This window comes from Ahaetulla prasina, chromosome 6, assembly GCF_028640845.1.
Source record: "Ahaetulla prasina isolate Xishuangbanna chromosome 6, ASM2864084v1, whole genome shotgun sequence".
NCBI lineage: Eukaryota > Metazoa > Chordata > Lepidosauria > Squamata > Colubridae > Ahaetulla > Ahaetulla prasina.
The window spans coordinates 102,028,659-102,040,726 of NC_080544.1; positions in this window are offsets into that span (position 1 = coordinate 102,028,659).

Consider the following 12,068-nt stretch of genomic DNA (forward strand, 5'->3'; position numbering starts at 1 on the left):
AAATATATATTTCACATTTTCCTCGCTGTTATTATACCCATTGAAAATAAGAAAGCAGGACAAAAAAACCCACACAACTGAATCTGCAGAGTTGGCTGCAGTTAGAGTGGTCTGTAAGTCCTATAAAATAAATTTATAATCTTAAAGAGAGATACAAAAGAGTAAATGTCTATATTTGGTAGATAGAATTGGATTTATAAATTTAATACTGCAAGAGATATAACAAAAGTTTGTTTTAAGAAGAACATTTTAAGAAGAGATTGGTGGTTTCATCTAATGTAGACCTTGATGTATTTAATCCATTTATACCCTTCATTGATAATACAATTCTTTCATTTTTCTTATTGGGACAGAAATAATTCCACATATTAATTTTGTTTCAGAAGATTGATTGTTTTTCTGGATATAACATTCTTATTTTCTTTTAGATTGAACATCAATAGTTTGAAAATGAATAGAAGGATGATGATATTTTTTCTATGACCATATAGAAGAGATAGAAGCTGATAGGTGAAATCTATACATTTAATTCATTTTCTATATCATTTCTGTATTTAAAATAACATCATCTCTTTATATTTCAAGCTTTGTCATCATTAAATATTATAATCAAATGGTGGCATTTTGTTAATAGAGTATCTTCAAGCTTTTTTCTCTACAGATCTATTCTTTATATCTACAATTTAAATTTTAGACCAGATCAGAAGAAATAGAAAAAAAAAAAGACTGTCAATCTGAATCAAGAATAGTATATGCATTTAGATATAATCTGTGGAAACAAGATGTAGATGGAAATCATAGATCGCACCAAAAAGTAAGATTGCCCTTAAATCAGTGGTGGGATTCAGCCAGTTCGCACCACTTCGGGAGAACCAGTTGTTAACTTTCGGAGCAGTTTGATGAACTGGTGGTTGGAAGAAATCATTAGGGCAGAGAACCGGTTGTTACATTATTTGAATCCCACCACTGCCTTAAATATATTCAGAACTTAATCAAATTTGTGAATGACTGAGAAAGAAAAACAGTAATAAACGAGTTCAGCCAAGGATAGAAAAAATAGCATACCCCATTTTTGGCCTCCATGCATTGCATTTTCGACTGGTTCCAGGTGGCAGGGATTGCTGCCGGTGAAAATGTGACACGCGGAGGCCAAAACATGATGCACAGAGGCCAAAAAAGCATCACGCGGAGGCCAAAAATGCAACATGCAGAGGCAGTGATAGGCTGTGGTGATCCCCGCAGCCAGTGGTGGGATTCAAATAATTTAATAACCGGTTCTCTGCCGTAATGATTTCTTCCAACAACCAGTTCACCAAACTGCTCATAAAGTTAACAACCGGTTCTCCCGAAGTGGTGCGAACTGGCTGAATCCCACCACTGCCCGCAGCCTGGAACAGCTGATTGGCATTATTCCGATCCAACCACCAATCAGCTGCTGGTGCTGAATCAAGCTGCGATAATGTGCTGAAGCTGACTAGGCTGTTTGCTGTTTGCTGCAAGGATGCTAGTCAGATGAATACTAATGGATGCCGGGAGGCAGAGGCAGAATTTTTTTTTCTTGTTTTCCTCCCCAAAAACTATACTCTGAAGCATCTTATACTCCGAAAAATATGGGTATATACTGCTTCATAGTACTTTACTATTTATAGAATAAAATATTTTATTGGCCAAGTGTGATTGGACACACAAGGAATTTGTCTTGGTGCATATGCTCTCAGTGCTTCTATATAGCACTTATATATATATACTGCTTAGTGCTTTACTAGGAACGCGGTGGCTTAGTGGGTAAGATGCTGAGCTTGTCGATCGAAAGGTTGGCAGTTCAGCGTTTCGAATCCCTAGTGCCGCGTAACGGGGTGAGCTCCTGTTACTTGTCCCTGCTTCTGCCAGCCTAGCAGTTCGAAAGCACGAAAAAATGCAAGTAGAAAAATAAGGACCACCTTTGGTGGGAAGGCAACAGCATTCTGTGCACCTTTGGTGTTTAGTCATGCCAGCCACATGACCACGGAGACGTCTTTGGATAGCGCTGGCTCTTCGGCTTTGAAACGGAGATGAGCACCACCCCCTAGAGTCAGGAACGACTAGCACATATGTGCGAGGAGAACCTTTACCTTTACCTTAGTGCTTTACTACTATGCAATACTATAGCATATTGCCCACCCCACCAGCAATCTAGATCCTCATTTGACCAACCTCAAAAGGATGGAAGGCTCAGTCAACCTTGAGCCAATCAGGATTGAATTCCTGGCAGTGGGCAGAGTTAACCTGCAATACTGCATTCTAACACTGTGCCACCTCAGGCTCATTTTATTATTTGGTAAGGTGTTAATTGAAAGTCTCTGTCTGAACGATCCGTTGTCATATTCTGACAGCGCTTTTCTGCTTTTGGACCACAGGGGCACTATGATGCCCAGAACTTCAAGGACTAGTTGTAAGTACCAGTCATTCAGCACCATCATAAATTAAACTTTTGCTGAACAAGTTATTGTAAGTGAGAATAATGATATTCAGATTTTTAGCCTGAAGCCAATAGATAAAATTCAGCCACATAGATAGTTCCAGGGAATCATTCTCGTAAGAATGTAGCAATTCTTAGTAGCTCAAAGTGAGTTTTGATGGTTAAAGCTGGATTGGAGTCTGGATGTTTCTGGTCATAGTATTATAATCACTTCACTTTCCTGATTCTCTAGGGGGAAATGGGAACATCTGGGATGTGGAGGATATGTTGCACAATAAGTGCAATATTATGTACAGTTCTGGTTATCACAGATCCCCGTATTTTTATATAAACTATTCAAACCCAAAAACGCTTGATACAAATAAAGAATTCCAGAAAGTAAATAGATGGGGAGGATGTGTACAATTCCTATGCATATGGGAAGGATTTGGGGGTGGGGGGGGTTTCCCAGACTGAAATGGAGGCCAGGCTTTTATCAATTAGTTTGATTAAATCTTGGAAAAGTCATTAAGAGCTCTTTCAAATCTGCGTGGAGGAACCAAACCAAATTGCTATTTCAAGCCAGTCTATCCCTTTGCCAGGTTAAACTGCATTGTGTAGTTTGTCCTGGCAGTCACTGAATATGCTCTGTGCAGATGTTCCAAGCAAGCAATTAAAGTGCATTTATGTCCTTGGTATGAAATCTACAGGAATGGCTTACGTCTCCTTTTCCTTTTGCTCTGGGGTTACATCTGATTTTTGAGGGGGGGTGGAAACGTGCAATTGTAAATGAAAAAAAACAAACAAACAACATTTCATAATTGCAATATTTTTCCTTTAACAAAAAAAAAAGATGTATAAAGTGTAAAGAACGCATTTAAAATATATACTCTATTTACTAAGCATGCCAATCGGTTGTTACTATAGCTACTGAGGCTATGATTCACCAAGAATAAAGTATATATCAGCAGCTACCTGCTGGTTTTGTTGGGCATTATGTTTTGACTAGAATTGTTCGTTTTAGTGATACTTTCAAACATGGAAGCCCTTTGAGCATTTATGCGGGAAGCAGAGAGAAAGATACAGGATAATATTTACATACATACATTTTAACATTAATAACACTATTTAGATTAGAATATGGGCATTTCCATTTCATCTTTCTTTCTATTCCTGAATTCCTTAAAAGGAGTTGACAGGATCCATATGTCTCTCTCCCTCTCTTCTCTTCTCTTCTCTTCTCTTCTCTTCTCTTCTCTTCTCTTCTCTCTCTCTTTCTCTCTCTTTTCTTTTTCTCTCTCTTTGCTGTGTGTGTGTGTGTGTGTGAAAAGACCACTATTCCTTCCACCTACTTATCATTTTTGACTCTTTCTATAGATCAGTGTTTTTCAACCTTGGCAACTTTTAAGATATGTGGACTTCATCTCCCAGAATTCTCCGGCCGCCAGTCTTGCTGGATGGGGGAATTTTGGGAGATGAAGTCCACATATCTTCAAGTTGCCAAGGTTGAGAAACTCAGCTGTAGATGCTCCTGAATTATTAGCGCTCACATTTACAAGGCCTTTGGAGAGTGTATCCCACCCCCTTGTTGGAAGAAAAATCCGGTCCTGTCCCAAACCGGAGAAAGACCCTGGAAATAAAATGGAGGCTGACTGGCTGCAAGGCAAGAAGGTTTATTTATGAGCAGAACCAACAACAGCATGTAGTTCTGGAACAGCTGACAAATTGGTTTGATGAGTATATGGATTTTTATGGGGTTCTGAGATGCTTCTGGTTGTTGTGCGATGTAGTGAGCCTTGTGTCTTTTGCTATTCTAATGTTGGCAGGTTAATCCTAATATGTCCTAAAAGTCATGCCCTGTCCTTCTTAATCCCATCAGCTGGAGCTGAAGGTGTTTTGTCTGTGAATAGATTGGCCCGGTCTTTCTTAGTGGGCACAAAATATCCATTTTAGACTTCAGGCATCTGCTGGAGGCTATTAAGAAAGACCGGGGCGGCTTTCTGCCTTTAAGAGCATGTTTCTCCACTTCTCCTTTGGGGAAATATTCTGCCTCTTTTAATATTCCGCAAAATATTTCATTCTCAGAAGGGGGAGCGGGGCTTCCTACAAACCAAAACAGATAATTCAATCCACAAGTTGCTCTTTCACTGTAAGCTACAAATGGGTTTACAACTGACACAGAATTGGCTTGGAACTGATTGTTCACAATAGAGAATATAGACATTTTTGGTTTTACTGTCTTTTGTTGTGAGTTGTCTCAGCTTGAGGTAGCTGCTATGAACCCAGAAGATTGAGCCAATGCTCTTTCCACTATGCTTAAAAGTTGTTAAAAAGCCACACTAAGAACACACTTACTGAATTAGAAATGGCCAATGCTTCCACAGTTCTTTGCAGCATTCAGGAAACGTTTTATGGCAAGTAAGTGTAGTAATTCAGACGTTGATATGATAGCAACTGAAAATACGGCGAGGGAGTATTTCTGTTTGGAATATTTGAAATCTCTCTTGGAAATAAAGATGATGATGGAAATGAGCGGTTTGCAACATGCAAGCTTCCTTTCCTTCTTAAAAAGGGCCGGTTTAGCTCTGCCTGGTAAGGCCTGTTATTAAGAACACAAAGCCTGCAATTACTGCAGGTTCAAGCCCGGCCCAAGGTTGACTCAGCCTTCCATCCTTTATAAGGTAGGTAAAATGAGGACCCAGATTGTTGGGGGGGCAATAAGTTGACTTTGTAAATATATACAAATAGAATGAGACTATTGCCCTATACATTGTAAGCCGCCCTGAGTCTTCGGAGAAGGGCGGGGTATAAATGTAAACAAAAAAAAAAAAAATTTAAAATAAAGTCTGGTGGGGCGCAAAACTATTTTATTTTATTTATTTTCGCAGGTGCGTTCCGCCTCATAGGGCCTACAGCTGACCAAATGAAAGGGTTTGGTCCATGGTTCTTTCTTTGTTTCTGCTGGATTCTGGCTACTTTTCCCTTAAAAAAAAAACCCCACTCAGGGTAAAACTGTAATATTAGAGGCATCGTTAAGAAATCGGAACCTTGATTAAAAGGAGAGATGACCTCACTAATCACCGTCGTGAAAGAACACACCGTAGCCTTTAGAAGAACAAGAGTTTTTATTAAAAAAACCCAGATTGTTGTAGAATTAATTATATCTTTCGAGATTGGGTAATAATCTACAGTCCCTTTAAAGAAAGAAAGAAAAAAATAAGCAGCAAAGAAGCAAAATTCGCTAGATTCCTAACTCCTAGGATTAGAGAGAATGTTTAAAAGAGATCCATTTTCTTTTGGTCTAACCTCCTCTGAAAGATATAGGAAAACTAATTTGCCTTATTTACATATGGCACAGTCTATCCAGTATTCAAGGGCCTGTCGGAAACATTGTGCATTTCCATGGCAACAGATGGCATGCTGACAGTATCTGGCTCATTGTAGGTTTGTCTAGGCAGGCCAACAATTAATCAGCCATCTACTTGGACAAAATTCTCCATGAGTGAATGGCAGTACTTCTCTGTAGCCCAGCCTAAGCTTCTACAATTTTTGTATTCCTGCAGGGCTAAGTACTTTTTGTCTCCTGCATTTGCGTTTCTCTTAGCTTTTAAATAATAGTGATTTTTAAAAAAAATATGAACAGCATAAAAGGGGAGTCTGCATATTAAGGTTAATATTATTTTTTTGGGGTGGGGGAGTGTAAAACAAGATTCTGGGCTTATTCTCTCCAAGTGCTTGGAGTTCTTTGCCTCTTCACTGAACAGTATTTTGTTTTTCAGTTTGTTTGCTCAGCGTATTCAGGGATATGAGAAATCCACATGGCTACGAAGCAAAGAATTAACCTCACTGTAAGCAAACATCCTGTAACCAAACTCTCGTTTAAAGGAGGTGTTCTTGGTGCTCCTCTTTGTGGGAGAATAATTAAATAATATAGAAACATAAAATAATAAGAGTTGGAAGGGACCTTGGAGATCTTCTAGTCCAACCTCCTGCTTAGGCAGGAAACTCTACACCACTTCAGACAAATGGTTATCCAACATCTTCTTAAAAACTTCCAATATTGGAGCATTCACAACTTCTAGAGACAAGTTGTTCCACTGATTAATTGCTCTAACCATTAGGGATTTTTTTCCCATTTGTTTGAGGTTTCTTCTCTACTTGGTTAGTGTCCATCCATTGTTTCTTGGTGCTTTGGAAAATAGTTTGACCCCACCATCTTTGTAGGAGCCCCTCAAAATATTGGAACACTGTTATCATGTCCCTCCTAGTCCTTATTTTCATTAGACTAGATATTCCAATTCCAGCGACTGTTCTTTATTCCAGCTACTGCATCTGTTCAGAGATGAAATGCTTTAAAAAGAGGAAAAAACACAATTCAAGACAAAGCAGCTTTTAAAAGTTCCCAACATGGCAACAGCTACAATTGGATAAAATACATTAAAATCTTATTTGCATGTGGAATATTATAAATCATTCTTTGCCACTCTGACATCCTCCCAATTTGCTGGAATATTGACTGAAACTTTTACAGAAGATTTTTGGCTAGAAATTATGCAAATTAAATATATCTGGAAAGCTTTAATAGGTGGAAGATAAGTTATATGGCAGCAAACTTAACTCTGAATGGCATTGCACAGCATTAGTTGAAGATAGTATCCTATTCAAACATTGACCTCAAGCAGGAAGCATGATTAATTCCTATTCAATAATTGGATGAGGGGCCATCAGGAGATCCAAGATTGAAAAGTTAAGTGAAAAGATTATAGCAAAGAGACTGACATGGAATTAGTTCAACTCAAAGTAATCTAACCCTGTATACATTTACTTGTAAATAATCTAGATACAATTTATAAGGACTTCTGATTACATCTGATTATATGTTGAAAATGTCACATTTGTTTAAAAATTCTTTATTCAGGATTCAGAAGATAAATTCCTTTGTATTCTATATAAAGCATTATTGTAAGCATTCTCGTTTAAATAATAGTAAACATGAATTAGATTTCCTGCTAAACTTTTTGCATCAGATGACATCCTGTGCTTAAATATTGAACTTTCTCAGAATATTATATTTCATAATTCTTCAGAATCGTTTTATATTTTGGAATGTTGTTTGAGAATTGAACAATTTGGCTGCTAGTTATTTTGCAAAGAAGAAGCGGAATAATGTAATATTATATAAAGCAAGTGTATTATCATAAAATACCTTCCTTTGTTTTACATAAAAAATTCTTTTGAAGAGCACTTACAATATTTTTCTTTCAGTTAAATCCTGTTGGATACAATTTGTATCCAACATTAATGGGTAAAAATGTTTTACGGCCGTTTTCTACTGATTAACTACCCCAAAACAGTTCTTGCTTCAATTCTCTTCACTTTATTACATCAGTAATAAACCAAAACAATGTAGATGCGTATGGATATTTTCTTCTCTCTTTCTGTGGGGGAATGTGGTGCTTGCATGCTTTTACTTGCTATTTTAAACAAACCACAATACCAAGCCAAAACCTGAAGAAATGTCTGCTTTAAAATCATGGTAGAGATAAATCTACCAGGGCTTCAGTTATAATTTGTTAGTCAATTTGTTCTAGTGGTTAAGGCACTAGGCTAGAAAACAGGAGAACATGAGTTCAAGTCTTAGCCATGAAAGCTTTGGATTAGTCTCTTTCAGCAAGCCCCCTCACAGGGTTGTTGCTACGGGGGAAAATAGGAGGAGGAAGGGATATGTTCGTTTAGAGTTATTTGAAAAATAAGAAAGACAAGACACAAATAAATAACTAAAGTCTAAACCAGAGTTCTGAAAACTGTACTTTTCTTCATATGGTGCATTGGACATTTGATAAGTTTAAAATCAGAAGCAAAATATAAACTTCTCTTGCTAAACTGAAAAGTAGAATAAGGATCGGTAAACTATGATGCAAATAAAAATGATTTATAGTGAAGGAACTAGCTTCATAGGTATGAGAAGAGTTCTGAGACACTAAATTGCTATTCTTATTAATAAAGAAATAACGCTATGGTCTTTGCTTCAAAAGTATTCATCCTTGTTTGTCAAGAAACAACCAAACCAGAATTCCAAAATCTTATGAAATATACAGTATAACTAGATAGTATAACCAGATACCTCAAAAGAATCAGTTCTGTAACAGCTAAGCAACATGAAACATTTGAAAATACATGCAGGGTCTTACATCCTTATATATTCAGTGATCTTTTAGATGCTGAATTACATCTGATACTATTTTTCCCTGACAAGATAGGTACAATATGGACCACGTAAGTCCAGGACAAGCTGTACTTGCTGAAATTAATATGGTTAAAGCAAAACATCCCTCTCCTGCATGCAAACAGTATATTTCTTCATTGTTAAGACAAAAGAGATTAGAAGAAATTGAATCGAGAAGGAAGTAAAACTAGCAAATTCTTTTATTCTTATATGTCAATGATCTTAGCAGGAAGTTGGCAGAGAGCAGACAACTTTAGCAAAGCTATTTCTATCCAGATAAGGCCGAAAGCTGTAAGCAGAGACCAGTTAATGCATTCCCTATTGGCAACCAATTAAGATGGTTTGGAAAAACAATAAATGCATATCCAAGTCAATGATATTTTAAGCCATTGGTTCTCAACAGGAGAATTAAACCACGTGACTATCATAATTATGCATATGAAGAAGATTGAACATTGTGCCACATATTTTTCTTTCTTTCTCTGGTTTCCAAAATGATGGAGCAGCTTATATGAACCACATAGGTCTAATGAAAAAGAAAATGTGGAGTTAAAAAAGGCCAACAGCCTGGAAAGACCAACAGTCTTTTTAACCTTGGTAGAGTAAGTCGGCTTTTGCACACTTAAATTCAGGCCAGGTGTAACTTCCCCGTTAAAAAAGGATAAACAGCTGGCAGGATTTATGGAGATTCTCAGTCATCCAGGTCACGGTTGTCCCAAAGTTGTTTTTTTTCAAAAGGCAACTGGACTTTGTTTTCCCTTGAAGATGTTTTGCTTCTCATCCAAGAAGCTTCTTCAGTTCTTCTTCAGAACTGGCACAGAGTTAACAAAAACCCTGGAGTCTTCAGATCTTCAAAACGCTCAACAGGTTTTTCCCGCATTTATATTTAATAAAGAAAAATCCTGACGTGTTCATTAAAAAGGTCCTGCTGGTGTTACCGCCCTATTTTCAAACAGGCCAACATACTCATAAATAAGTTACGGTCATTTAATAGCACCATTGAATGTAATCCTGAGTGAGCATTTGACTGGTTAATTAAACAAATTCTGTCTAGTAAATAATGTATAAAACCTGGTCCTTTTTACTGAACCTCAACTCGGGTGAATTCTTTCCTGAAAAAAATAGGACAATACCAGCCCTCCTTTTCTCTGTCTCTCTCTGTCTGTCTCTCTCTTTCTTGTCCTCCATCTACCAATCCACACGGGATCCTCGCGAAGGAAGTGGGTGGTGGATTGCAGTCCCAGCAAACTCAGCTGGCTGCAAGGCATCTCGAGGGCAGATTTGATGGTACCTTCCCGAGTTTCTTAATTTTGCATCTAATATTTCGATACCCCCTATTTCTCGTACCGCAGAGCACCACTTAGCCCTGTAGGAAAACAGTGCTTCTCCTGTGGCCAAGCTGCAGACAGGAGAGGCTGGGGGCTGATTCAGCTCAAGGTGGCCAATTATGTTGACCTTTGTGATATAGCCAGCTCAGCCAGAATCCTCATCTTGAGTTTCCCACCTATTTATGTCTCCCTCTTAGCCGCACAATGCTCTGCTGTCATGTCAGTTTGCAGCCTCATATTTTTTACTACTCAGCAATGCACAAATTGAGATTGTGATTAGCATCTTTAATTTTTTTTTTTTTAAGGCTTGTTAGAATTAGACATCTGAAGCCTAAAATAGTCTACCTGCTGTTCTGTAAAGAGTATTATTTTAGTACCCTGGGGGACATTCAAAGTTGTAACTTGCTGGTGTCAGGGTTGATTTAAATTCACGTACATGGGAGGGGTGGGTGGGTGGGAAAGAAAGAAGCCATAAATATGCAAAAATACATGTACACGAGCTGGTCGAACTGTATTTTTCCACGAGCCTCCCGAAACTGGTTTGTTTCCCTTTTTTAAAGGATCATTTTGCGCGCGCCCACAGTCTGAAATTTATCAAAATTATATCAGGCAATGGCTGTATTTGGTTCACTGGAAGATATTGACCCTTTTTCTTGATCAAAAGGATTCAGCTGATTACTGTCTAATCACAGAAGAAAACTGCCTCTTATGATTACAGTTTCAGACTGAATTACTTGTTTAATAGCTGTGCACAGACTGAACCTGGTACAGCTGATTCTTATCCCTTCAGAGCCATTGTTCTTATCTAGGTTGATGTTGAGCAAGGAGGTAGAAGCTGTTAAGTTCTAGGTTTTGTTGATACTTCTTTGCAAGGTTCACAATATTTATTTTCCTACATCTCCTTTTGAAGATGTAGGGGGTTTTGAAAGAACAATAAAATATAAAATACAATTTTAAAAATAGCTACTTAGATTTTCTAAAGTTGGAAGGGAACACGGATGTCTTCTGATCCACTCGCCTGCCCTGGACAGGAATTCTCAAATCATCTCAGGGAAATGGCAGTCTTCATTTAGAGACAACTTTTTATTGCTTACTGACTTGAAAATAACATTTTTTCCAACTACTATGTTCTTCCAACCAGTAACTGTGAAATCAGTAAGAGAAAAACATTGATGAATCCCTAAAACTGACATCAAAACCTTTGGATTCTCATTAAAGTAGCACCGCTTACAACCTCTCTATACTTTCTTTCTTTCTTTCTTTCTTTCTTTCTTTCTTTCTTTCTTTCTTTCTTTCCTTCCTTCCTTCCTTCCTTCCTTCCTTCCTTCCTTCCTTCCTTCCTCCCTCCCTCCCTCTCTCTCTCTCTCTCTCTCTCTCTAAGTCTCAACATCTTTTTTTTGTAATGTGGTAACCAAAACTGGATGCACTATTCCAGGTGTAATCTTACTAAGGTTCAGGGATGGGCTGCTGGGGGTTCGCAGGGGTTAGGGAGAACCTCTAGCTAAGATTCTGTGCAGTTTGGAGAACCCCCAAATCCCACTCCTGGCTGGCTCCGCCCACCCAACCCTGCCCCTCCCAGGAGTCCCCACGTGGCCCGTTTTGCATGCAGGTAAGCGCAGGGCGTGCATGGAGACTCAGGGAGGGCAAAAAACAGGCCTACCAGAAGTTCAGGAAGGCCAGAAATAGGCCTGTTTCTGGCCTCCAGAGGGCCTCCGGAGCCTGGGGAGGCCATTTTTGCCATTCCGGAGGCTCGAGGAAAGCCTCTGGAGCCAGGGGAGGGCAAAAACCTGCCATAGTGCAGGAGGCTGACTAGGCCGTGCCCACCATGGGCAGAGAACCCCTTGCTAAAATTTTTGAAGCCCATTCCTGCTAAGGTTTTATAAAGCTAATACTTCAGGTAATTTGATTCTAGGCCTCTGTTTACACAACCAAGGATTGTCTTAGCTTTTGTTGGCTGCTGGCTCATATATAAGTGATCGTCCATGGGGACTCCAAGGTCCCTCTCACAGTTACTCTTTTTGATCCAGGTTTCGCCTAATCTGTACTTGTACTTCGACAGATACCTTCACAGTATCTT